This window comes from Papio anubis, chromosome 7, assembly GCF_008728515.1.
Source record: "Papio anubis isolate 15944 chromosome 7, Panubis1.0, whole genome shotgun sequence".
Classification (NCBI taxonomy): Eukaryota; Metazoa; Chordata; class Mammalia; order Primates; family Cercopithecidae; genus Papio; species Papio anubis.
In genome coordinates, this window is record NC_044982.1 from 158,360,111 (window position 1) to 158,384,902 (window position 24,792).

Below are 24,792 nucleotides of genomic sequence, written 5' to 3' on the forward strand. Positions count from 1 at the left end.
AGGAAGGAAATAACAAAAATAAGAAAATTAATGAAACTGAAAACAGAAAACAATAGAGGAAAAATCAAATAAACAAAATGCTGGTTCTTCAAGTCAATGCAAACAGTAAACATCGAACAAGAATGACAAAGGAAAAAAAATAAGACACAAATCGCCAAATATCAGGAGTGAAACAGAGGATCTTGCTACACCTCTTGCAGCCATTAAAAGGATAATGGTAGAGACCATAAAAAATATTACACTCAGAAATTTGCCAATTAAAAAGAAGTGGACCAATTCTTCAAAATCCACAAACTGCCAAAATTCAAACTACATTAAACACAACCTGTATGGTCCTCTAACCATTAAATAAATTGGATCCATAATTTAAAAGCCTCCTCAAAATAAGTGTTTGAACTCAGATGGTTTCACTGGAGAATTTTACCAAACATTTCAAATTTATTAACAACAACAATTTTATACAATTTCTTTCATTATTTGTGTTTGCTGCTTTCTTTAAACTAAAAATTCTGCCTCCTCCACCAGAGCATAAGCTTCATGAGACCAATGACCATACCTATATTTTCAGTTGCCAGTGCAGAATAAGCTGTTTTGGCATAAAGATTACTCTGAACTGAAGGCAATCGAGGAGAATCCAGATACAGAGGCCAGAGAAAAACTCTCTGCCCTCGCCCTCTTTGCCTGAAAACAGGATGTAAATGTTCAGAAATGTCCCTGTTCCCCTTTCTGTCAGGGAAAGAAAAGGGTAACCACTGAAAACAACTAGATATCCTTCTCAGCCTGGAGACCGCAGCGGAGGAATGTGCACGACAAACCTTACCAGCCTTGATCTATCATTAGTTTCCCATTTGTTTTCATTCCCTAACAATTCAAGGTCCTTTATCTTTGTCTTGTCACTTCTCTAAAACTTTATTGTTCATTGTGAAGATGTTACATAAGCTGGAGTTCTAAGCCACCTCAGTGACAATGACTCGCTCCCTGGCTATCTCCCATGTGTCTATGAAATACGCATGTTAATAAACTCCTGTTTGTTTTTCTCTTGTGAATGTCTTTTGTTACAGTAGTCCCCAGGTAAGAGTTAATTACTCAGAATGGTACAGGGAAAGTGCCTGGCATAGAGTTAGTGATGAATAAATGTGAGGTGATGAATAATCATGCATAGGAAAATCCCTCAGAGAACATCTTAGAGTAATATGTGCAAACGTATGCATTTAAAACACATAGATTAAATATATATTACATTTGTCTGATTAATATACTTAAAATTGTTAACAGAGCTTGCCTGAAAGGAAAGGAACAAGATTATGTGGATGAGTAACAGAGGGAAAAATTCCTCTTGCATAACAGAACCTCTCTGCTCTTTATACTTATTTTTAATTGGAACTGTATATTTGTGCATTACTTCTGGAACTCCAATGTTTGTTTTTTTAAATAATTCAAAGAAGAATATAATGCATGCTTCAATAGGCAAATAAAACAGCCTTCAACAGTTTTTTAAGGTCCAGTGCTATTTCAATCACCTCTTCACCCCCTTCACAATAATACTTTTGTTAATTAAATGTGCAGTGTGGTGGATGAAATCATGGAGTCTGGATCCAGGCTGCCCGGCTTTCAATCAGCTCCTGACACAGCTGTGCAACCTCAGGCAGGCTACTCCGTCACTCCTTCCCTCCTTTTTCACTGCCATCAGCTCATGGCCAGGAGCTAAACATAAGCTGCAAAGCCAAGCCTAATGCTTTGTTTTATTTTCTCCTTTCCAGTTGTTCTGTGGCCCAGGGAGAGTAAGATAGCTTTTTTATATTGTATTCAGATATACAACAACATGATCAGATACACATTAGAAAGAAAATAAAGCATGTTTGTCACCCACTAAACTCTGGCTGATTATTTCACTGCCTGTTCGTAGGAAAAAATATTGAAAAAAAAAGTCATCTGTAAAATAATATCTCACAAATTAGACATCAAGGATTTAAAGAAAACAACCACCTAAGGCTCTTCTCGCTAAGATGAATTGATCACTCTTCGTTGAAAGCTAAAAATGATTCATAAAAGTGGAAGTTTTATGTTCTTGCTATTGTTTTCGCTCTATTTGGCTTGATCTCACCCTCAGACAACATCCTCAGCTATCAAAGGATGATTTTGCAGGTTTCCGGTAAACATTGGTTTCCCATTAGTGGCCTGCACCAGGAGCAGCTCATCTCGGCCAAATGGACATCCTGTTCATTAGGTCATTGAGCCTCCACACCGCCTGGCCCCCAGCAGAAGCCCTTTTCGATTCCCAGCAGCTGCAAATGCAGCGAGTGTACAGCACATCCAGTGGAGCACTTGACTTCAGCACAAATCTCTTTGCTTGGCGGCCCTGTGGGGAGTGCTTTTCTATGCATCAGCCTCTCAGCTAAGCACCCCCTCCTGTCATCTCATTCAACTCTCAGGACCACACTGGGCACAGAGAATCATTACCTCCATTTCATAGAACAGGAACAGAAGCCCAGGGGTGTCCAATTCTAAAGTCACTGCTTTCACATGGCAGGTTCACATTCAAACACAGTTGGCTTGATTTCCTGCTACATGCTCTTAAACATCATTTACAAAAATCATACAGCCCAGCCAAACCTGGACAATCCATGGATGCAGCTGCCAAAGTCTTTAGCATTTGAGAGTAATTTCTTAGGTCCATGGCATTTTATCACCTGTAATTTTGAATAAATACTGCACACATTCGGATAACAACCTCACATGACGAGTGAGTGAGAGTGAATTACCTAGTCCAGCCACCCCGGCTTCCCAGGCACCTGCCTGCATTTCAGCATAGAACACCTGGCCTAAAACTCAGCTGGAGAAACTGCAGACAGTGCCTTCCACCAGGCACTGTTATCCCCAGAGCCGATGTGAAATTGATGTCTTGGAATCTGCACCTTCCCTGGCTCCAGCACACCACTCTAACATCCGGGTCTACAATCACCTTGGATGCTCTCTACTTACTACTAACCCGCAGTGGGGTTGCATTTTGTTTTCAGTTACATCCATATGATATTATTGTATTATATACAATATAGCATATTACAGTAGAAATTATATTATAGTATATGCTAGGTTACAGTGGTGTTTGGTAGTTTGAAGAATTCACAATGATTTCTCGTGTACAGAACTGGATGAGAAAGATCACTAAGTATCTGGTAGAGTTTGAGAGGAATAAAAAAAACGCGGAAACATCTTAGCTATGACCTTATAATCTGAACATGACCAGACTCCTCACTTCTGAGCGTTGGGATCTTTTGTTCACTGCTGTTTTCCGACCATCACTTACAGGAATGCTTGCACGCAGCAGCCACTCAAAGTGTGTGTATTAAGTGGAGGAGTAAGTATCTGCCATAGATACACAGGAGAAAGAGAAACAACTGCTTCCACAAAGACATGGGCAGGATGTACGTGTAGAGCCAGATGGCTTTGCATACAGCATAGAACAAACAGAGTGAGAAATTCATTCAGATTGAAATCTTCAAACCTGTTTTCCAGGCCTAACATCAGCCTGATGCCCTCAGTATGGTGGCTCTGTGCAGCCACAAGTCGGTATTACCGCCTTCCCCATTGCGTCATCCCCAGCCATTTGTATTAGGATAGAAATCTCATACAAATCTTACCCCAAAACAAGAGTCCTGGTGGAGCCTCTACCAAACAAAGGTGTGCATGGGTAAGAGAACTACCTCTTGTTTTTCTCTCCCTGGCGGCAAATCTCTAGAATGAAGGACTTTGGGGTTTGATGAGAGACAGCCTGGGGAGTGTTGATTCTACAACCTCTGCAGACAATTAACCTACTGCCTGTGCTTGTGAGCAGCTAACATTGGTCCTTCCCCATGTAGAAAGTCTGCTTGCCACAAACTGCTCCTCCCCACAGGTGCCTGCGTGCAATGCCTCCGGCCCTGCCTGCTGGGAGCCACAGAGCTTTCATGGACACATATTTATTCAAGGTCGGCCCTTCAACCCTTTAGGCCTTTACTGCCCTGTGCCATCTCATGAAGTTGTGAACTGCGGCCCTCCGAAGAAGTCAGCACAATTCAGCAGCTAAACGTAACACCCAAAGTGAGAGGGGATTTCAGCTCTAAAATACTAAACCGGAACAATAATCCTGTGTTAGGTTGGTTACTCCAAGCCTCCAGCCCTAAGCAGACATAAGATAAGACCCTTTTCAGTGGCCACACGGGATATATATGCTGATAGTGACAAAATGTGAGTGGATAAGAGCATTAGTCGGTGGATTTATGGCCAGGAGGTATCAAGTAGAAATTAGGAAAATAATGAGAGAAAATAGGTTTCTGTTCTTTGATTATTGCTAGAACTGACCTGGGGTGCACACGTGTGCACACATGAACACACACACACAGACACACACATGCACACAATGTGTAGGTTCACCTAGAAACAGAATCTGAGTCGAGGTAAATTTGAGTGAGTCAGGATGACATGGTTAGAGCAATGAGCTGAGCCTGAGGGTATACATGGAGCAGTGTTTGTTGAGGGAAGCACAGCAGTCGATGCTTCGTGATGAATCTGGTGCAAACACAGGGTAGGCAGAGAGTCCCGAGTATGACAATGGATGCACAACGTGACTTCAGGATGCAAACACACTGCCTCAAAGCACACGGCAGTCATAACCTGAAGAATTCCACAGTTGCTCTTCTTGTTCAATCTCATTTTTTTCCCTTTCACTCAAGCCATTTGCCCATTTACTCTAGTTGCTATTGTGACCAGAATGTACATCTACTCCCTCTTCTACATCAGTGGTTTACAAACTTCACTTAGACCATGCTAACACCCTTCAGAAAAAGTGTGTGTTCATGATGGGCAGGCTCAATTTATGTCTCTCACCCCCAGGGCCTGGACAACTTCTTGGTGAGCTCTGTAATTGGTAAAACAAGTACAATGAGCCCCGCGGTCTCCTGGGGAAGGCCGAGGCTCACGGAGATGTTCAATCAGGCAGTGGCTCTGCAGAAAGCCATTCAGTCACTTCCACGTACCCGTGGGTGTGCAAAACACACTGCCAGAGAGAAGTGTTGCGGCTCTTCAGAGCCATGTCCAGCCTCAGCAAAGAGGTGACGAACTGTGAATCAAGAGAACACTCTGGTAACAGGGCACAAACATTCAGCATATTTTATACACACACGGTCCAAAAGGACCTCATCGTCTCTCTTCTGCCCAGCTCTCCTCCCTTTAATCACTATAGTTTTCTTTTCCAAAGACCCAGTGCATCTTTGGCTTCCATTTTTACCATAGCATTCAAAATGCACACCATGAAAAGGCACAGAACAGATGGCAACAAATAGAGAATCAAACAAAACTTCTGAAGATACAAGATGAATGGACCTCTGGCAGGACAACAGAACTCGAGGGTTCTGTGTGTCTTTGTAGTCTGGAAATGAGTGAATTTTGAACAATTTGAAACTGGAAACTGCTCACTTGGGTAGTTCTTGCTTAAAGTTTCATATTCTACCAATGGAGAAAATGATAAATTTCTTAGAGTCAGACTAAGCATAAAGCCAGCAAAATTTTATCACAAAAATCAGAGGAAGATTTTACGCAAACAAGGTAAACAAGCAATTACAAAACTGAGGGCATCATTATCAACAAAATGGAAAGAGCACAACACGCCTTATTCTGAATGTGGCCAGTGCGCCCACGACACGACCATTCCTGAATGTGGCCCGTGTTGTTCTCACGGACACGCACATCTGGAATGTGGCCCGTGGTGCTGCTCCCTACCGACACGCACATCTGAATGTGGCCCGCAGCCCTACCGACACGCATTTATCTGAATGTGGCCCGTGTGCTGTTCTCACGGACACGTACGATCTGAATGTGGCCCGTGTGCTGTTCTCACGGACACGTACGATCTCACTGTGGCCCGTGTGCTGTTCTCACGGACACATTGATAAAGTGTGCATCGGCCACGTGTGGGAAATCGCTACAGCTGCTCCTGAGGGGAAGGCGGATTGCCACGCGGGGCGTGTTTGAAATGGCAAATCACAGCAGTGCATTGATGATAGGAGTTAGCAGTATTTCTGATACAGGCATTGTTTTGAATTTCTGAAGAGGATGAAATTTTCATAATTTCTGACTTGTAAGCTTCCATGACTTTGTTTATTTATTTTATTGGGGATAGAAAACAATACCCCAAAATGAAGGCCCCCAAAAGAAAAGTTTTTCTCTGACTTTCTCCTGACCGCTTCTCAGTCCCATTCTCCTCTGAGGCTGCCATAGAAATAAGAATCCCTCTTCCCCAAGGCAGGTCACGGAAACCAGAACCTGTTTTCCTACAAAGCCAGCCATAAACCCTAAAAAGTATTATGTACCTATCCTTAGCTCTGCCCTGTCTGTGTAAAACCTGGCCATAAAGAAATTATCTGCCCTACCTTGTTTGACTATAGGTCAACAGACCTCCATTCCAGAGAGAGGCCTGCCTCATACCCAGAAAAGAGGAATATGTTTTCAGAGAACCCAAGAAGAATCTAGACCGATAGGCCTTGCTGTATTTTCCCACTCAGTCTATGACCATTAGATCACACCCTTTTTGTTTAATCATATTTCTACACAACTGTCCATATTTCGTTGACACTAATTATAAAAACAGACAACCTCCCCCATATCTCTGGGTCTTTGGTCTGAAGGTTATCGTGTGTACATGTTAAATAAATGTGTACGTCTTTTCTCCTATTAACCTTCCTTTTGTGAACCGACTTTTCAGCAAACCTTCAGAGAGCCAAAGAGAAAGCTCTGCCTTGGCCCCTACAGTTCATTTACCAAGAGTATTAAATGAGTCAATAATACTTATCACTTGTGGAGAACCTGTGATACGCCAAACATGGCTTTCCATGATTTGTTGAAGCCAGTCTTTCCAGCATCCTTGCAGAGTTTTTGTCAAGAGATTAACATGCACATCAGAGTTGTTAAGGAGCATCCCCCAACGAGTGAACTATAAAAACTAGTCAGACAACCAGGTAGGTGTGACTCACACAACCAAACCACCAACTCTTTCCACACAATACTCCATTAGCCCAAGAGTTAATAACTTAGATACAGCTGACAAAAATTCTCTTCTTGACCAAACTTTAGTCAGGCTCCTGAACCTTTTCTCCAACAGGGCCCACCTGTGCACATCCCTGTGTAATCCAGTATTAACAAGAATCCTCCATCTGGGTATCTGACCTCCCTCAATACCTGATTGGGCTCCTCACCCACCGTCCCCCAGGGATGTCTTATCACCCTGGCCTGCTTCCGGCAAGAGTCCTGTTAAGTGGGTTTGGGCAGGATCTCCCTTCCACTTGATGTTTCTTCTTAGTCATTTTTCCATCCTCTGACCACCACTCTGCTCAGTGGCTATAAATTCCTACGTGCCCATGCTGTGCCCAGAGTTGAGCCCAGTTCTACTCTGAGGCTTCTCTTCCCTTACTGCAATAGTCCTAAATAAAATCTGGTTTTACTGCTTTCACTACTGCCCAGCTCTGGTTTTCTTTGACACAGTCTCTGATGCTATTTTGCTACCTTATTTAAAATTAAACAGTTGAAATTGTCTTTGTAAAAATTATAACGGCAAGAGAAATCAAACTCAGTGAACTCCATCTTGCTTCTAACCTCACAAGATAACTGCCCTTGTTCATTCCTGAGCACAGGCCAAACTAACTATGAGAGGAACTTAGTTTATAACTTAACTTTGAAGCAAGAATGATAATTGACCCAGTTTTGATAATTCCCAAAACTGACCCCCTCTGGGGGTTAAAACCACCTTTGTAAGACTAGCGAAAGGCCGAGGTCAGGATTATGGGAGGGGCTTGAATCCTGCTAAAACAGGCATAGTAAGACGATACGCCGCCACTGCCCCCTAGCTTGCTATTCTGTAATTGCTTACCACTCAAGAGTCCCGGAGCTGGAGGCCACGAGATTTTTAGCTTTCCCAGTTGCTCCTTTAGATAACAACACTATTGTAAAACCTGAGACTGGTTTTCAGATATTTCTCAGACTTTTGCATTTTGGCAACCAACTGACCCCCCTGGACATGTGACTCATACCAAGGATCTGACTCAACCAGTCCTATGACCTGCTGCCCAAGAAACTGACTCAGCACACAAAGACAGCGTTGCCACTCCTGTGACTTCATCCCCAACCAATCAGCAGTACCTATTCTCTAGCCCCCTGCACATCAAGTTATCCTTAAAAACCCTAGCCTCTGAGTTCTCGGGGAGAAAGATGATAAAAATGTCTCTTGTTCTCCCACTGAATAGCTTTGCAATAATTAAACACACTCTCTCTCTATTGCAACACTGCTGTCTCAGTGTATTAGGTTTTCTATGAGGTGAGCAAGAACCTGTTGGGTTCAGTGAGTTCAGCATCTCATCTCTAGCATTTTCCAAGCTCTGTTTCCAGCACACAATAGTAAATCCAGATAGCTGGGCTGCCCATCCCCAGCTCCCTGCTTCCCACCCTATGGCATGCCCTAAGTCTTTTTCCACTCTAGACACTTTCTTCAAAAGCCACCATGCCAGCCTCTATCAATGCTACTGTCCTATGTCCTATGATGCCTGGCTAGGGCAAGGGTAACAAAGCCCAGGACCTTCATGCAAGTTCTGGAACTCGGACCTTCTGGTCACCTCTTCTGGGCAGTCTTCCTGACTTTCTAAGGCAGAGTCAATCACTAGAAATGTTTAAAGTGACAACTGAATTATTCTTAACACAAGATCACTCATGCCTTCACTTGCAGTTCCTTATACACCATAACTGCTAGTACTCCTCATGTTTTATTATCATGATTCATTAACACTTGTGTCTCCTTGAAAGCAGAGTCCTAAGCTTAAGATCCTTTGGCATAACCTAGAACAACACTAAGCTATTCAGTAAACACTGGTTTAGAAAATGGGTGGTTAGAAAAGAAATACTATTACTTTTATGGAACTCAGGTTTTTGGTGCTAATAAGCACAATAGACCCTACAGCACTCATCCTGCAGTAGTGCTTCCTGGGAGCATGGATTTAGAAAGAGATGGAGCTCTTAAAATAAAGGCATAAAAAGGGATGAGGGGTTTAAGTTAGCATGGGAAATGCTGAAGGCTAGCTCTTTGAGAAAGTCACATTACATATTAGCATAGTAAAAGCTATATGGTCTCTTAAAGTTAAAAAAAAAGAACTGGTTTAATTTTCATTAGCATGCAAATGTAAGCTACCGAATGCATTTTTGACTTGTTTTCTATTTTTTTTTTCCCCCAGCATACTGGTTACATAGGCCAGAATCCCAACTTGATGCCCTATGCCTTTTTAAAGCAAAGTAGCTGATTTGACTCTCTAAGCCTTTTTTGGTACATAATTTGCCCCGGGCCTGCTGCCCAGGCCTCTCTGAGGAGGCTCTGCAGGCTGATCAGAGGAAGGAACAATGTCTCTTTTCCTTCACTGTAACCAGCACTTACAGGTGAACTAGAATGTTTAAAGCAACAACTAAATTATTATTAGCACAAAAGTCAGAATGCATTGTGCAGGAGAAAGAATGCAGGCGTCTGTTCTCCAGGGCAATCTCAAGGGATGTCTGGAGCACTGTGGGCCCATTGGCCATGCTTCCTACCATTTACCATTTGTTTTGTTTTATCATCTCCATTGGGAATGCCAGTAATGTCCCCATGAGAGGCTCATGTCTAGCTCTTGTCTAATCAGACGATTTTAGTTAAAGACATTATTACTGGGCAATGGAATCAGGGTGGCTGCAGTGTTTCTGAATCTTCCCAGATTCTTACTGCAAGCCAAACAGATTAACAGGATAATATGAAAAACCTATGGATGATATATTTAGAAACAAACAAACAAACAAAAAAGTATCAGGAAACCCCCTGATCCCGCAAATACTGGTAGTGTGGCCATAGCACTTACTTCAGTGAGCCCGGCAAGGGGTTAGCACCAAAGCGTAAGGGCTATGGATGATGCAAGGGACACGTGAACCCCACAGGCTATCCACAAACACATACCCCCCAAACCAGGGGCAATACGACAGCATGTGGTGACAAGGCTGGGGGAGTCCTGCAGGCTCCACATTGCAGGTGGAGGTAGAACCTTCCTCGAGCAGGGCAGAAGCCCTGGGGTAAGAGAGGCAGCCAGTGCCCTAGGTGGGAGGGGTGCACAGGAAGCACATGCCAGGGAGAGCTCACAAGAGCAAAGCCCATCATCCTCAGAAGAAGGCCCCATGGAAGACCGAGAGACACAGAATTAGGGGCCAACCTTGGTCCTGACTGGTTTTAAACAATACGTATTTCCTAGCTCTGAGCAATGAAGTTTCTAGAAACTGTGACAACCTAATAGCAATGCCCAGTGCCCACATGGTGACGCCCAAGGTGCCAGATGGTGTTTTCTAAATACCATTCCCCACTGAGAGGGACAGAGCCCCTTACAGGATCAACCTACTCTAGGGTTTGGTAAAGAAATGTACAGAAATGCTGGGACACCGTCTGATGCCTAAGGACCACTAAGGAGAGGTCAAAAGTCATGAGAGCCAACTTGCAGGGGCTTCCATCAGCCAAAGATAGGACAATCTGAGAATCACATAGAGTAATGATGGTATCTGATTAAAACGCATTGAACACATAAGGACCTACAAGTTTATAATGAGAGTCAACAAGGTGTAAGAGAAAGAGAGGCAGTTACTGGTCCACACTGGAGATAACTAGGGCACTACCCACTCAACAAATTAGCAATTAAAGGGAGAGATTTCAGCATTTATCCTCCCTTTCTTGTACAAGAGGCTTTCTGGGGGAACCAAATAGTTCTAACTGATGAGGGAAAGCTGCTTTGTACCAAGGATTCTAGCTATTAAAAGACGAAGAAATGGCCTGTGATGAGTTACAACATACGAAATGCAGAAAATGTGGGGAACAGAACAAGTTAAATGACACCATGAGAAAGCAAGCAGACAAATCTTTTGAACAAATCAATGCTTGAGAATCAAGGACATGTCTCAAAAGACATGTGGGTATCACCAAATGCACTGGACAGTCTGATACTAATTTAAACAAAGCAACCACACAGTGGTTTTTGGATATGGACTGGGTATGACATGATGCCAGAAAAATACTACTAATTGTGTTGGTAGTATAGTAACATTGCCATTCTTTTTTTTTTTTTTTTTTTTAAGTCTGTATTTTTTAGCAATGAATTCTCAAGTATGTAGGAGCAAAATAATAAGAGGCCTGAGTTTGCATTAAAATATTTCACCATCAAAAATATCAAAAGGTGCAAAAAAATCTTGATAGCTATTGAATCAGATGATGGGTAAACAGAGTTTTATTATACTGTTTTCTTTGATGTTGTAGGTGTTTAAACATTTTATCATCTTTTTTTATTTTCAGAGACAGGGTCTCACTCTGCTGCCCAGGATGGAGTGCAGAGTCATGATCATAGATCACTGTAACTTCTAATTCAGCTGATGCTCCTGCCTCAACCTCTTGAGGAGCTGGTACTACAGGTGCAAGTCACCATGCCAAACTAATGTTTAATTTTTTTTTTTTTTTTTGTAGCAATAGTATCTTGCTCTGTTGCTCAGGCTTATCCTGAACTCTTTTCCAGTGATCCTCCTGCTTTGACCTCTCAAACCACTGGGATTACAGACATGAGGTACCACGTCTGGTCTAAATGTTTCCCAATGAATTTTTCTTACAAGTGTTACAGTAAGGGAAAAGTACTCCAAATATACATATTTATAATTAGGTACAGGTGAAAAGTAAACTCTTAAAATATTTTGGAGCAAGGAATGCTATTCAAAATCTTTCTCAATAAAACTAAATCAACCCATACCCAGATGGCTTAGAATAATTAACCGAGGAGGAGGTATAATGGGCATGTAAGTTTGAGTTACTCTCTCAGTGCCGCAGCCCTGTTCAGATGCAATAGTTCTTTGCTGTACTGCTAACGGGACTCTAATCGCATCCATTTCTCTGCATCGATAAAGTAGATCACATCCAGAACATTTTGAAATGTTAGGTAGGTAAAATACAACAAGAAGGAAGCCCTGACAGATCAACTTTAGAGCTAGAAAATGATTCTAGACTTTTAGAATGGAGTGTTAAGATGCACTGTCACAGCAGATGAACCTAACCATTTGATGAAGCATAGCCCTCCCAACCCCAGAGTGAGGTTTGCGGGAAGAAGGAGTGTTTCTTTAAGTGCATTCACAGATGAATGAGTGGAATTCAGGCCACCCAAATGACGCAGGGTACAAATTGCTGCTGGTGGCCTCATTTGTGTGGTTCACTCAGGGTGGCTGTTCTCAGACCCACTAATTAATCCCGGATCACAGTTGGCCCGAGAGGAATGAGACCCCTCCTTCCAGGTGCATAGACCTGGACGATGACGCTGTCTATGGAGTGGAGGCCCTTCTCAGAAGTGGAGAATACCAAGACTAACCCTGGATACCTGGAAGGGCAGGAAGGCACCTGCCCTGGGTAACGGGGTCTGCAGTCACATTTAACTTGACTAAAAGGGATTCAGTGGCCACTTCTGGCTCACTGTGGACTAAGGTTGCAAGTGCATGCTGGCCGTATGTATTAACTACCTGGACACTGCAGGAGGTGATGACCAGGTCTTTTCCTGCAGCTAGAGGAGAGAGGAGATCAGGTAACGATGTTCTGAGTGCCAAACAGCCAGTGGAAGTGGGCAGCAGAGCGTCACAGGGGAGTTTAATTTGTAAAAGTGCAGTACACAAATTTGAGGATAAACAATCCCATTCATACACGTCAAGTGAAGGACTCAGAGCCAAGGGAGAAAGAAAGGGTGGTGGCGGGAGACAGGGGCGGGATCAGTGTAGAGTCCAGTCCTGACAATCCCCAGAGGAATTCTAGAGCCAAGAAAGTCACCAAGTGACAAGCACGCTAAGAACTAAGGAGACTTCCAAGATTTCAAAAGGGCTACTCCAAGGACCTGTGCAAAGCTTCACTTCTCATGACACTTCCTTCCATGCACCCGCCCACACTGTCCTAGCCCCTTCATATCCTGTGCAAAGCTTCACTTACCATGACACTTCCTTCCATGCACCTGTCCACACTGTCCTAGCCCCGTCATATCCTGTGCAAAGCTTCATTTACCATGACACTTCCTTCCATGCACCTGTCCACACTGTCCTAGCCTCGTCATATCACATTGTTGCTCCACATACATACTCTTCTCCTTTGAGCACTGCTATGGGTTGAATGTCCTGTCAAAACTCATGTTGAAATTTAATTCCCATTGTAATGGGATTAAGAGGCATAGCTTTTAAGAGGTTATCAGGCAAATGGATTCATGCCATGATCAACAGGTCAATTATCACAGGAGCGAGCTCCTGATTGAAGTTTGGCCCTGTTTTTCTGTCTTGCATGTTTATTCAGCATGTGACACTTTCCATCTCATGAGGACTCTCACCAGATGCCAGCACCATGCTCTTGGACTTTCCAGCCTCCAAAATCCAAAAGCCAAATAAACAGCTTTTCTTTATAAATTACCCAGTCTGCATATTCCACTATAGTCATAGAAAATTAGGTAAGACAGACACCTTGGAAGCTAAGATCTCCCTTATTTATAGTTCTTCACTGCACATAGAAAGGCAGCGCCTGGCTCAAGCAGGCACCACACATATGTACCTTGGGTGGCCTAAGACCTAGGTAACATCTCTAAGAATATAGGCACATACCAGACAGAAACAGACAAAAGCTATGGTGTCAGGTGACAGGAGAAGGAATATATTTTTCTTTCTATTATTTTCCTAATTGTTGGTATAGCATCTCTCTCTCTCCATATATATTATATTATGTATATGTGTGTGTGTGTGTATATATATGTGTGTGTATATAGATAGATGGATAGATAGAGATAGATAGATAGATAGATAGATAGATAGATAGATAGATAGATAGATAGACAGACAGACAGATAGATTACACACATACACACATTTTGGGGAGAAAAGTGATAACAGGGCATATGTCTTGGGCATTTCCATCAGCTGTAGTGACTGAATGAGAGCATCTATGTACAACACTGTTCCTTTATTTCTAGCTTTCACATTGGTAAGCCAGGGGAAAGAAAAACATAATTTTCATTTACTACTAAGAGACAAGGTGAAATAAAGTGAAAGGATTCCATGATTAAAAATTTGATGCAGATATTCAAAGCTATAATTCATTTCTTAACTAGAAGCCTGGATTCTACAAGCCTGATGTTTTATTAGTCCTACCAGGTGTATGGACTATATTTTAGCAGAAACATTTGATGCCCAGGCTCCCACCCCACCCCCAAAACCTACTGAGCAGTGAACCTGAGCATCATGGCTGTGAGACACCGGTCCTCTCCTCTCGTCCCCAGCATCCTCAGCCAGCACCAGACAGTGCCCCACTCCCTGCTTTTCTGTCACCTGATGAATCGTCTGAGTCAGCTAAGAGCGAGTGCTAAAAGCCCAATCTGGAAGGGACAGACTTGAAAGTAGTAATTATATATTTTCAATTTGAAAATTGCTTGAGATGAGAGATTCAAAATCTATTTGGGGACGCATAAATAATACACTGGTAATTGGCACATTTTTACATCAGTCTTTCCATTTTAAACACTCAGGACAACTAAGGAAAAGTGCCACGAAAATGAAAATGAGATCATATATTTCTTGCCCACATCTTATTTGTTACATTCTTTACATGATTCACGTGATTCATGGAACATACCTCCACTGTCATGTTCTCAAAATAATCAAGAGCACTGATACCTCCACTGGGAAACTGATGGACTGAACTTATATAACTGAGGCCTTTGGTCTGTTCACACTTGATGTGATTACTGATATGTTTCTGTCTTTCATCCTGCTACTTTTTTTTCTTTGTTCCATCTGTTTTTTGTTCTGTCTTCTTCTCTTGTTTTCCTTGGGATCAACTGAGCGTTTTAGAGTTTCTATTGCATCTCCCTTATTGACTCTTAAGCTTTACCTCACAGTGTTGTTTGTAATGGTGGCTCTAGGGTTCATAGTATATATACATATACACACACACATATATATATCAATATACATGTGTATGTGTTTATCAGTATCTACTATAAAAGAATACCTTGTGTGTACATTATATGGTCTGCGTGATTTACAACAGTATACTTTCATTTTCCCTCTCTTGTCCTCCGGGCTATTGCTGTCACATATGTCATTTCTATATATGTTATAAACTCAACTATTTTTGCTTTAGATGGCCAAACATCTTTTAAAGAAATGAAGGAATGGAGAAAGCGCTTCATATTTACCCACATGTCAGCATCTGTCTGAGCTCTCCACTGCTTCAGTAGACTCCAGTTTCCATCCAAGGTATAACTGTCCTTCAGTCTGAAGAAGCTGGACTGTTTCTGGCAATGCAATTCTGCTAGAAATGAATTCCCTCACTTGTTAATCATAAAATAGCTTGATCTGACCTTTATTTTTAAAAGGTATTTTCCCGGATATAGGATTTTTGTTCGTAAGATTTCTTTCCTCTCTCTCTTCCTCTTCCATCAGTACTTTGGATATTTTTTTCCATTGTTTTTGGTCTGCAGTGTCTATGATAGCAGAAGCATCTTTTCACTAACATTCCCTTTCCTCTGTGTAACATCTTTCTTCCCCAGGACTCTGGCTGCTTTTGGATCTTTGTCTTTCAGTAATTTAAGTATGATTTTCCCAGTTTTCAAGAGCTGTGAGAAATAAATGTCCTTTGTCCAAGCCTCCCAGACCATGGTATTCTGTTATGGCAACCTGAACCTGCCGAGATGGAGTGGCCGAGAGGGTGGCTATCTAAAAAGCCTGCGCTGTCCCACAGGGATGGGAGCATATGCTGTTGCTGGTCATCAGCTGCAGCTCCTCTCGTGTGTGACCTCCATGGGAAATGTCAGCAGCACAGTTTTGATCACATTGCATCACCATGCCCTTCCCTCAGATGGTTCCCATAGCCCTCGGCACTCACCAGGCCCAAATGATCTATCCCTAACCTACCTTTCCAGACCCATCAACCAACATGCTTCTCGTCCCTCAACTCCTTTCACTCACTGGCCTTCAATCAGTTCCTCCAATGGGCCCAGCTTCCCCAGTCTCACACCTTTGCAAGGTATTCCTCCTCCCTCCCCAGGAAGCGCTCTTCCACTCCCAAGTACAATTCACTTGCTCAACTCCTGATACTCCTCCAGGTTCCAACACACCCAGCACTTATCCAGGGAAGGCTACTCTGCCTTTACTTATCAGATAAATTCTCCCATTGTGCATTTCTTGACATCTGTATATAGCACTGACCAATATCTACAAGTATGTTTTCTGTGAATATGAGACTAGTGGCTCTTCCCTGCCCTTGTCTTGCTCCACAATGACAAGGGCCCATGTCTATTTCTCACCATTGCACCCCCAGCCCTTGGCACAGTACTTGGCCCACATGCCTATTGCGTGCTCAGTTATCTATTCTAATAGACTCATTAACAAAGGGTAAGAAGGACCTGACTGCCAAACACATTAGGTCATGGCTGCACGGCTCTCTCCTCAGGCCTGGGCTTAATTCCTCTGCAAGAACTTGGCTAGAATGGTTTTCTTAGTCCGTGCAGTCTGCTATGACAGAATAACATGGACTAGGGGACTTATAAACAACAGAAATTTATTTCTCATCACTCTGAAGGCTGAGAAGCCCAAGATCAAGCTATCAGCAGCTGCTGTGTCCCCGCATGGTGGAAGGGGTAAGGTGTCTTTTAGAAGTTTCTTTTTGAGGGAAATAATCCCGTTCACGAAGGCTCCCCCCGGGACCTACCACCTCCCAAAGTTCCCACCTCCTACCACACCACCTTAGGTGCTACTGTGTTGATGGGCTGACTCTGGGGTGACAGTTCATTCTGTTGATAGGTTTTATGGTGTGAACTTTCTTGGGGGAGGTGTCACAAACATTCAGACTATACAGGGGTCCTAAGAAAAAACAGAAGGGGAAACTTCTTACCTAAACAGCTGAACTTTGTGCCTTTCACAGGGGGACTTGCCTAATCACAGCGTGTGTTCAGACCTGCTGGGGAGTGGTGGAGGGAACTTAGGTGTTGAATGAGAGTTTCGGCATGATTGACTGAGTGACAGCTTCCACCTGAGGAAATGAGAGCTGCAGCCTTCAAAGGCTCACACCGCATGAGCACATTCTCAACTCCAGCTGCTCCCCCGTGACAGCAAGCGGTTTGGACATCGAGCCATGTACTGGGAGATGTCTGTTTTCCTTTTTTTTTTTTTTTTTTTTTAACTGAGCTTCTTTAGAAAGGCTCTCAGAGATCACTCACAACAGCTTTATGACCAAGTGCTGCTTTTCCCATAGTCCCCTGAGTCACCTTCCTATGGCTACACAGCTGGTGTCAGAGTGAGGGTCGGGCCGGGTCCCTCCATTGCTCCTGCTCTCCTAGTGGGCATCTGACTGCGAGGGAGCCTCTTCTGCAGTCCCAGGTGCCAGGGCCTGTGCTCCTGCACACTGTGCAGGGTAAACAGTACCAGGGATCGCCCTGATCGCACCACCTTGAGCGCTGCCATGGGGTGCAGCCGCTCCTTCCCTACAGACCCTGGCAGCCAAAGCAGTGCAGTCAGAGGGAGTCACTTTCTTTCCAGGTGGAAGCTTTTCTCCCAGTGCGCACCTCACCAGGCTTGAGGACGGAGGGGAGGCCTGCACAGCTGGGAGGTCAAGCTGGAGTGAGGACATCGGAGGAGGAGCAGCCGTTTCTTCCGCTTTGTCTTTCCTCTGGAGCACTCCAGGTGGGCACCCTTGGGAGGGTTCTCATTTTTGAACTCCAACTAGTAGTAGGTGGAAGGATTTATGTTATTTTAAAAATCTGATGAGTTTTAGCCTCTGTTAACTAAGGACAATAGCCTCACTCTGAGCCACCCACCATATGCGGGCAGTGCTGAAGCAGACAGTGAGCACAGCTAAGCTGAGCCCAGCCAGGATGTCTTGGTTTTAATTTTGGTAATGTCCACCCTGCCTTTCTCACGGGAGCTACAGTCAGATAAGTCCAGGGAGAGAAAGCACTTTTCAAACGGCCAAGTGCTCTAAAGGACAAAAGACAAATGTACTTCTTACTTTAGCAGATGAGGAAGGAGAGGAAAAGAATCAGGGGGCCCATGACAGATGAGGCCCAGGGGACCTCGGGCATGGGCTATCTGCAGTCATCCCTTCAGCCATTCACCCAGCCAACAGGCACGGAGCACAGAGACTAAGCTTTGGGTGTGCAGGAGCTGGGGACACAGCCATGAGAAGACAGCCCCTGCTCTACGTGAGACGGCCTGGAGAGAGGGGCTGATCGCTGAAGAAGTATTTACTCAGAAGAGCTGAGCAAAATTAATGCAGGTCACACTGAGCAAGAGAGTTAAACCCAGGGAGAATAAGGCTCTGTTTCTCTTTGGTTTTCAATAGTCTTGTTGCAACATGAAGTCCTCGGAGGTGACAAGGGAGTGGGTTTCAGGCCAGAAGAGACATCCTATCATCTCTTTAAAATATGTGCTAAGGAACTCAGTGCTTTTTCTTTGCGTTGAGACATGCACCCTGCAGTATAATGGATTTCTTTGCTGCACTGGGTAACATTGTGATTTTATTTGCATAATCTATTTGTAATAATAAGTGGAGTGTCTTCATTCCCCAGGAAACAGCAGGAGCTGTTTACTTTGCCACTCCAATCCCAGTTCCTTGCAGGAAGCTGCAACATCACAGGTGTGGCTGGTGCCTGTTGGTGTAAGGGGTGGGCTGTGAGTCATGGGGGCTGAAAGGCATTATTCCACACAGGGCCTTCATGTATGGGCCAAGCCAGGGTGCAGGCAGGGGCCTCCCTGCAAGACCTTTAATACCCTAGAGGCTCCCCTGAAGAGTCCTCAAACCAGGAAGAAGGAGACAGAAACACCTTCACTCTTCCTACAAAATAACAAGCCACTCTAAAACCCAAAAAGAAGACAGGTGTTGTCCACACTAGGGCATTTCTTAAATTGATTTTTCAAAAGAGCAAATCAATAATAAAATGGAATTAATGGTGATATTCTATTTGCAATCAGCTGAGATACTATAAGAAAAACTGTTCAAAGAAAAGGAGAACTTCTTTTTGTACCTTGCCCCTTCTGTTATAAGTGAACATTAGCTGAGAAAGTTCACTGTCTCATATGGAGACGGATATGGGTGCATTTTCCATCCCATTTCCTTCTAAAATAAAAGGTGTGTCTGTCCCTGTTACTACTCTCTAATGTGAATCTCATTCCGCAAGCTTCGCATTGCCTAAAGACGTACTCAGAGCCACCGAGAAAGGCTCAGAAGGCTCACTGTGCTGGTTCGCTGCGTCCCACCCCATCCCCCTCTCTGGTATCTTGCTCTCCCCAGCTTTGTAGTTTTGCATGTCTTCTTCTATCTCCCCCTCCTTGGACTTATGCCACGCCCACCCCTCCCTAGAAAACAGCCACTCCTCCAATACTGAGGTTGCCTTTTCTTCCTCTAGGGCTAGCGACCACCTCCTCCTTTGCGACAGGTGTGACAGATGCCCCAGACAGGTGCCATCTCGCTGTCATTAGCATCCTCTGCTGGCCTGATCCTCCCCTCATTGACTGGTGAGCTCCCTAAGGACCAGCAGTTCGTCTCGGTTTTCACAGGCATGACGTGTGCATGGCAGACTTAAATAAACGTGTGAGGAAAGAACTGTAGAGAGAAAGGAAGAGAGGGGAGACAGAATGCTAGAGCACACATGTTAAGGAGAAAGTAAGCAGAAAGCATGCACTTGGGAGATTGAGGAGGAAAGGCAGAAGGAGCTCAGGATGCTGACACTGGAGAAGAACATCTCTGGAGAACATAAGAGCAATCTTCAGATGTTTGAAGGTTTTAAGGTGGACAAAGCATGACAAGAATTAGAACCTGGACTGACCAGTGAAAGAGTCAAGACATTTTCACACAGAATTTTCCAGCATTTCAACAGTCAAAGATGCTCTGACACAGAGGCTGTGTCATGGAGGTCATCATGCGCTTGGTGGGGACTAGCGGCTGGGCGGAGTTGGAATGCTGGGTTAGGTGACCTCCCCAGCACTGCTGTCTAATACTCGTTACAAGGTATTCTGGCATGAAGCCCTACTCCACCTGCCTCACATCAGGCAAAAAGGAAAGAAAATTATCTAGGAGAAGCAACTAAATAGCCCTGAATGGTTGATCTCAAGAACCATCAGTTTTTGGTATGTCAAATTCTTAATTCTATATTTTTTCAAGTGTCGCCAGTAAAAATATTTAGAAGCACTTTTGCCATCCTAGATGTCTTGGAGAAGACGTATATGAATGGTTTTAAAAAAGTTCTTATCCAAGATTGATTACTGATCTGCTTTTGGACCTGCCTTTCTAAACACCTCATGAAGCAACGTCGCTTGACACGAGAGACATCACTGTCCACTGAGAGAAAGCCCACCTGTGTTAACATCACTTCCTTAGTTCATAAAGAACTAATGAATGTGTACAGATTATGACGCAAAGACCCCCTTTCAAAACAGTAGTCAGTGCAATACTTGATACCTAATGTTTAAAATGATTTCACCAATGTGATATTACTGCCACAAAAGGTTCCACGTAAACCTCATCATGATAAGAGGAATGAGACATTGCAGAATGCCGGACATTTTACCCGTCTAACAGATCACTGCCCGGGAATCTTCAGGAAAGTAAATGCCATGACAAATACATCAAATTGAATAGGAGGGCGCCCATCTAGATCAAAAGAGCCTGAAGAGACACAACAAGTAAAAATGTCAAGGGTGAAGCTTTGATTCCTGGATCAAACCAACACAGCTATGAAAGATCTCTCAGCTGCAACTGAGAACCCAGTAGCAGTATTTGTCCTGTGTGCTAATACCAACACCAATGTGCTAATACCGATTAATAGTAATATTAGGGGTGGCAGTATTTTTGGACTGTGGATTTGATACTAAATGACAACTTTGATTTACTGTATTATGAGGATGCAGGGGAATGTTTTCATTCTTAGGTGGTACATGTGAAATATTCAGGGCTGACATGTAATGTCTGCAACTTACTTTCAAAGAATTAGCAACAGAGAAGCTGTGTGTGTGTGTGTGTGTGTGTGTGTGTGTGTGTGTGTGTGTGTTTGGAGAGACAGTAAATGTGGTAAAGGATAACAATCAGTGAATCCAGGTAAAGGGTAAATAGGTGTCTATTATACTACTCTTTCAGCTTTTCTTTACATTTGAACATTTTCAAAGTAAAAGTGGGAAAATAATTTTGGAATGTTTATGTGTGAAGCATTCTAATTTATTCTATGTGTAATGCCAACAAAATTTGCCTGCGGACGTGGACATGGGTCCCTCTGACATTTCCTTCTTCCTATCCCCCCGTAACTGAATTGGTCCGCTCCTAAGTGCAGCTGAGTGACAGCGGCCCCCTCACAGGCCCTCCCAGCCCCTGCAGAGGAGAAGTGCCCAGAAGACCTGCACGTTCCCTGCCACACAGACGTTCACTTCGTGGAATGGTTAAGACAAGCAAGCCCACTCACGCGTGGTAGAGAGTGATGCTTGCATTAGGAGAGGTAACTTCACAAAAGTTTTGGGGATGCTCAAGAGGTTTGGAAAATTGAAATCACTGAGTTTGGCTGGAGAATAAAAGAGAGTCAGAGATTAAAAAATGGTGTGTGGATATGGCCACCATGCTGAGAAGCACTGACTTACGTATTTATGAGACGGGGTCTCACTGGGGTGCAGTGGTACAATCCCAGGCTCACTGTAACCTCAAACTCCTGGGTTCAACCGATCTTCTGGTCTCGGCCTCTTATTAACTATTTGATCCTATTAACAGCCCAAGAGATTGCAGCCGTTTTCTAAACCGAAATGCTCCACGTGATCACATGGAGGTTATGAGATTTGCCGACAATCTTAGTAGGTGACCCCACTCTGGAGCCAGGGCAGCAGAGCAAGGCCCGTCTATACAAAAAACAGGAAAATTAGCTGGGCAGAGTGATGTGTGCCTGCAGTCCTAGCTACTGGGAGGCTGAGGCTAAGCTGCCCAGGCTGAACTCAAGTCCTGCCCTCAAGAAATCCTCCCTCCTTGGTTTTCCAAAGTGTTGGAACTACAGGCATGAGCCACGGTGCCCAGCCTAGATTTAATTTAGAGGGCAGTGGGAGTCTCTGAGGATACTGAGCAGAAATGAGACATGGTGAGAGGTGTGTTTCAGTAGAGTTTGTCTGGGACGGGGCTTGGTAGGCAGGTGGATCCGGGGAGCTGAGAGGTAATGGGGGGAGCAGCCACATGGGACACTGAGACTGGCGAGGGCAAGAAGAATAGAGTGAAAGTGAAGGCCACCAGCCCAGGCTCCAGAGCTGGGTCACCTACTAAGATTACAGGTGAATCTCATAACCTCCATGTGATCACGTGGAGCTCTTTGTTTTAGAAAACAGCTGCAGTCCCTGGGGTTGTTACTAAGATCAAATAAGGAGGAGGATGTCAATGTTTTAAATTCTAAAAACAATGATGCTGCCTTACCCTCATGTGTGCAAGCTACTTTTCTGCTGGTCCCTTATCCCAACCGTGAATGCAGAACCCTCATACCTCCTGCCAGTGTTTCTTCAGCTCATCAGCTGTATCTCGGGGCATCAGAGGATGCTTCCCACATGCTAAGGAGCAAGCCCAGTCCAGTCTCTGACCAGTCACCATGTGATGCCCATTTTCTTTCTCTACTCCTATTCCAGAAAACGCTAGGCACTCCCTTTTCCATTTGGCGTGTTTCTCCATTGGATACCACTGATATCCATTACCGCCAGGTACTGCATCCAATCTGGCACCTGCCTACCACGTTGAAAAGGTGCCACTACCATTCCATGTAGCCCACGAGGACCAAAGCTGCCCAGTGGCACAGGGAGGAGACATTCACTTTATCCTTTTGTACAGACCCGTATGTAAGAAGGCCAAAAGTATGGCTGCTTTACCACACCAATACCTTACCATGATTTCAGTGAAATAACTTTAGCTTTCCCCCTACCACCTCCTTCTCAGGTACCCAAGGAGAGAACAGAGTACCATATGCTACACTCAGAATGATCCCTAACTCTGTGGACCAAAGCTTTGCTAATGAATCAAGTTCATCTTTCCTGGGCACAGCTTTCCTTGGGTTGGGCTCTCTCCCAGGAAATTCCTCAATATGTCATAATACACAATTCTTCCTATATCCTTAATTTTTCCTAAGCATCCCCGGATATGTTGGGTCAGATGGGACAACTTCAGTACTAATAAGCTGTAAACAGTCTTAGAGAATCATGTTATCAGTTTTACTGCATAACTTTTCCCTTCACTTTTACAAATAACATTACAGTGTATGGGTAAAGTTTATCTCTATGCATATATTTTTAAGTTCCTTAAAGACAGGGAGGATATCTTTTATCTTTGTTTCCCTTTAAGAGCCTGTCATTTGGTAGCACACAATAATGGCAGCTGCATTAGGTTTCACATCCTTTAGTTTATAGAAGCAGTGATATATTAACTACAGTATCACCCTCCTGGTCTTTAAGATTCTGCACATGCTTTAAACTAATTTTTCTAATATGTGCTCCTGTAGTAACTAGATATCAATACAAAGAGAAAAACACGAACCCTGACTCTTACCTCATACCACAAGTAAAAATTAATTTGAAGTGAATTATAGACCAAAATGTGAATGCTAATATACTCAAAATGCTACCACATTCAAATTTTAAGAAAAAAGCAAATACAAATGTATATGACTTTTAAATAAGCAAATATCTTGTAAATAGGACAACAAAAACACTAAACATAAAAGAAAAAACATTGGCATGCAAATTGAACTTCTTTAAGAGCTTTTCTTCATTAAAAAGCATCATTAAAAAATGAAACAGACATTATAAAAGATGGAGGTTTCCTAAGTTCAGGGTTCCTCTGCTGTGGCACAAACTGTTGACTGTTTCACACTGCCCCCATAGAACTTGGGGGGGCAAGGAGAACAGAGGCAAACATGAAGCTCACAATGCCTGCTGTATAACAATGCCCTTTGTCTCTGACCTAGGCATCTCTTGTCTTCTTCCAGAACCCATGACACTATGGCAGGCCAACTTACTAGCTTTCAAGTAAGGTAACATCTCAGACCACCACAGGTTTTGACAGGGGAAACTCTGAAGCACCACAGGAGTTGGAGGTTCCATGTATCTCTAAGTAGTTACATACAATGGGTCCAAAACAGAAGAAAGGGTTAGAACTCAAGATTCCCAAGCCACAGAGCTGGTGACTGGAGGCGGACTCAGAGACCCTGGATTCAGTGACATACAGAGACAACAGGTGGGTGCACCAGCCCCTTTCCTTGATAGGCTCCCAGCATTTTGTCTGTAGGTTTGCAACTTCCCAGGCAACAAATTAATAGAAAAAAAAAATCTTCCATCTGGGGAAATTAACAAGCCAAAGTAAAAAGACCTGGAAATCCTAACAAGCAGTACCTGTCTGAAATCCCAGTCTTCATCCTAATATGAGGCCCACAGAGAACTTCCAACCAGCTTATGAGTGTTTCATATGTACTTATTAATGAGAGGCCAGTGGGGAAACGCTGTATCATGAATGATGTACTCCAGAACAAATGGAAGCAATGTGAGACCAGAAGAATACTTCCAGAAACTATGGTTAAGATCCTCCGAAAGAGAAAAAAAAGTTACTGGGTCATTGAAATAATGGGAGGATGCTGTAAAAAAGAAACATCCTAAGTATTAGAAAGATCCTTCAGAAATTTTTTTTAAAAAATCAGTAGTTAGAAGGTAAATTTGAAG

At 43.6% G+C, this 24,792-nt stretch overlaps 1 protein-coding gene and 2 long non-coding RNA genes across 7 annotated transcripts in view; 1 reads left to right on the forward strand and 2 right to left on the reverse strand.

Moving 5' to 3' along the window:
* Nucleotides 1–24,792, reverse strand: part of GABRG3 (gamma-aminobutyric acid type A receptor gamma3 subunit) — a 556,557-nt gene that overhangs the window by 346,110 nt on the left and 185,655 nt on the right. The window lies entirely within an intron of this gene.
* Nucleotides 1–24,792, reverse strand: part of LOC103885679 — a 36,382-nt gene that overhangs the window by 6,709 nt on the left and 4,881 nt on the right. The window lies entirely within an intron of this gene.
* Nucleotides 24,079–24,792, forward strand: part of LOC101021971 — a 29,910-nt gene continuing 29,196 nt past the window's right edge. For all 4 annotated transcript variants that reach the window (XR_004185231.1, XR_004185230.1, XR_004185229.1 and 1 more), the window contains exon 1: nucleotides 24,079–24,313. This is a non-coding gene — a long non-coding RNA (uncharacterized LOC101021971). The remainder of the gene's footprint in view (nucleotides 24,314–24,792) is intronic.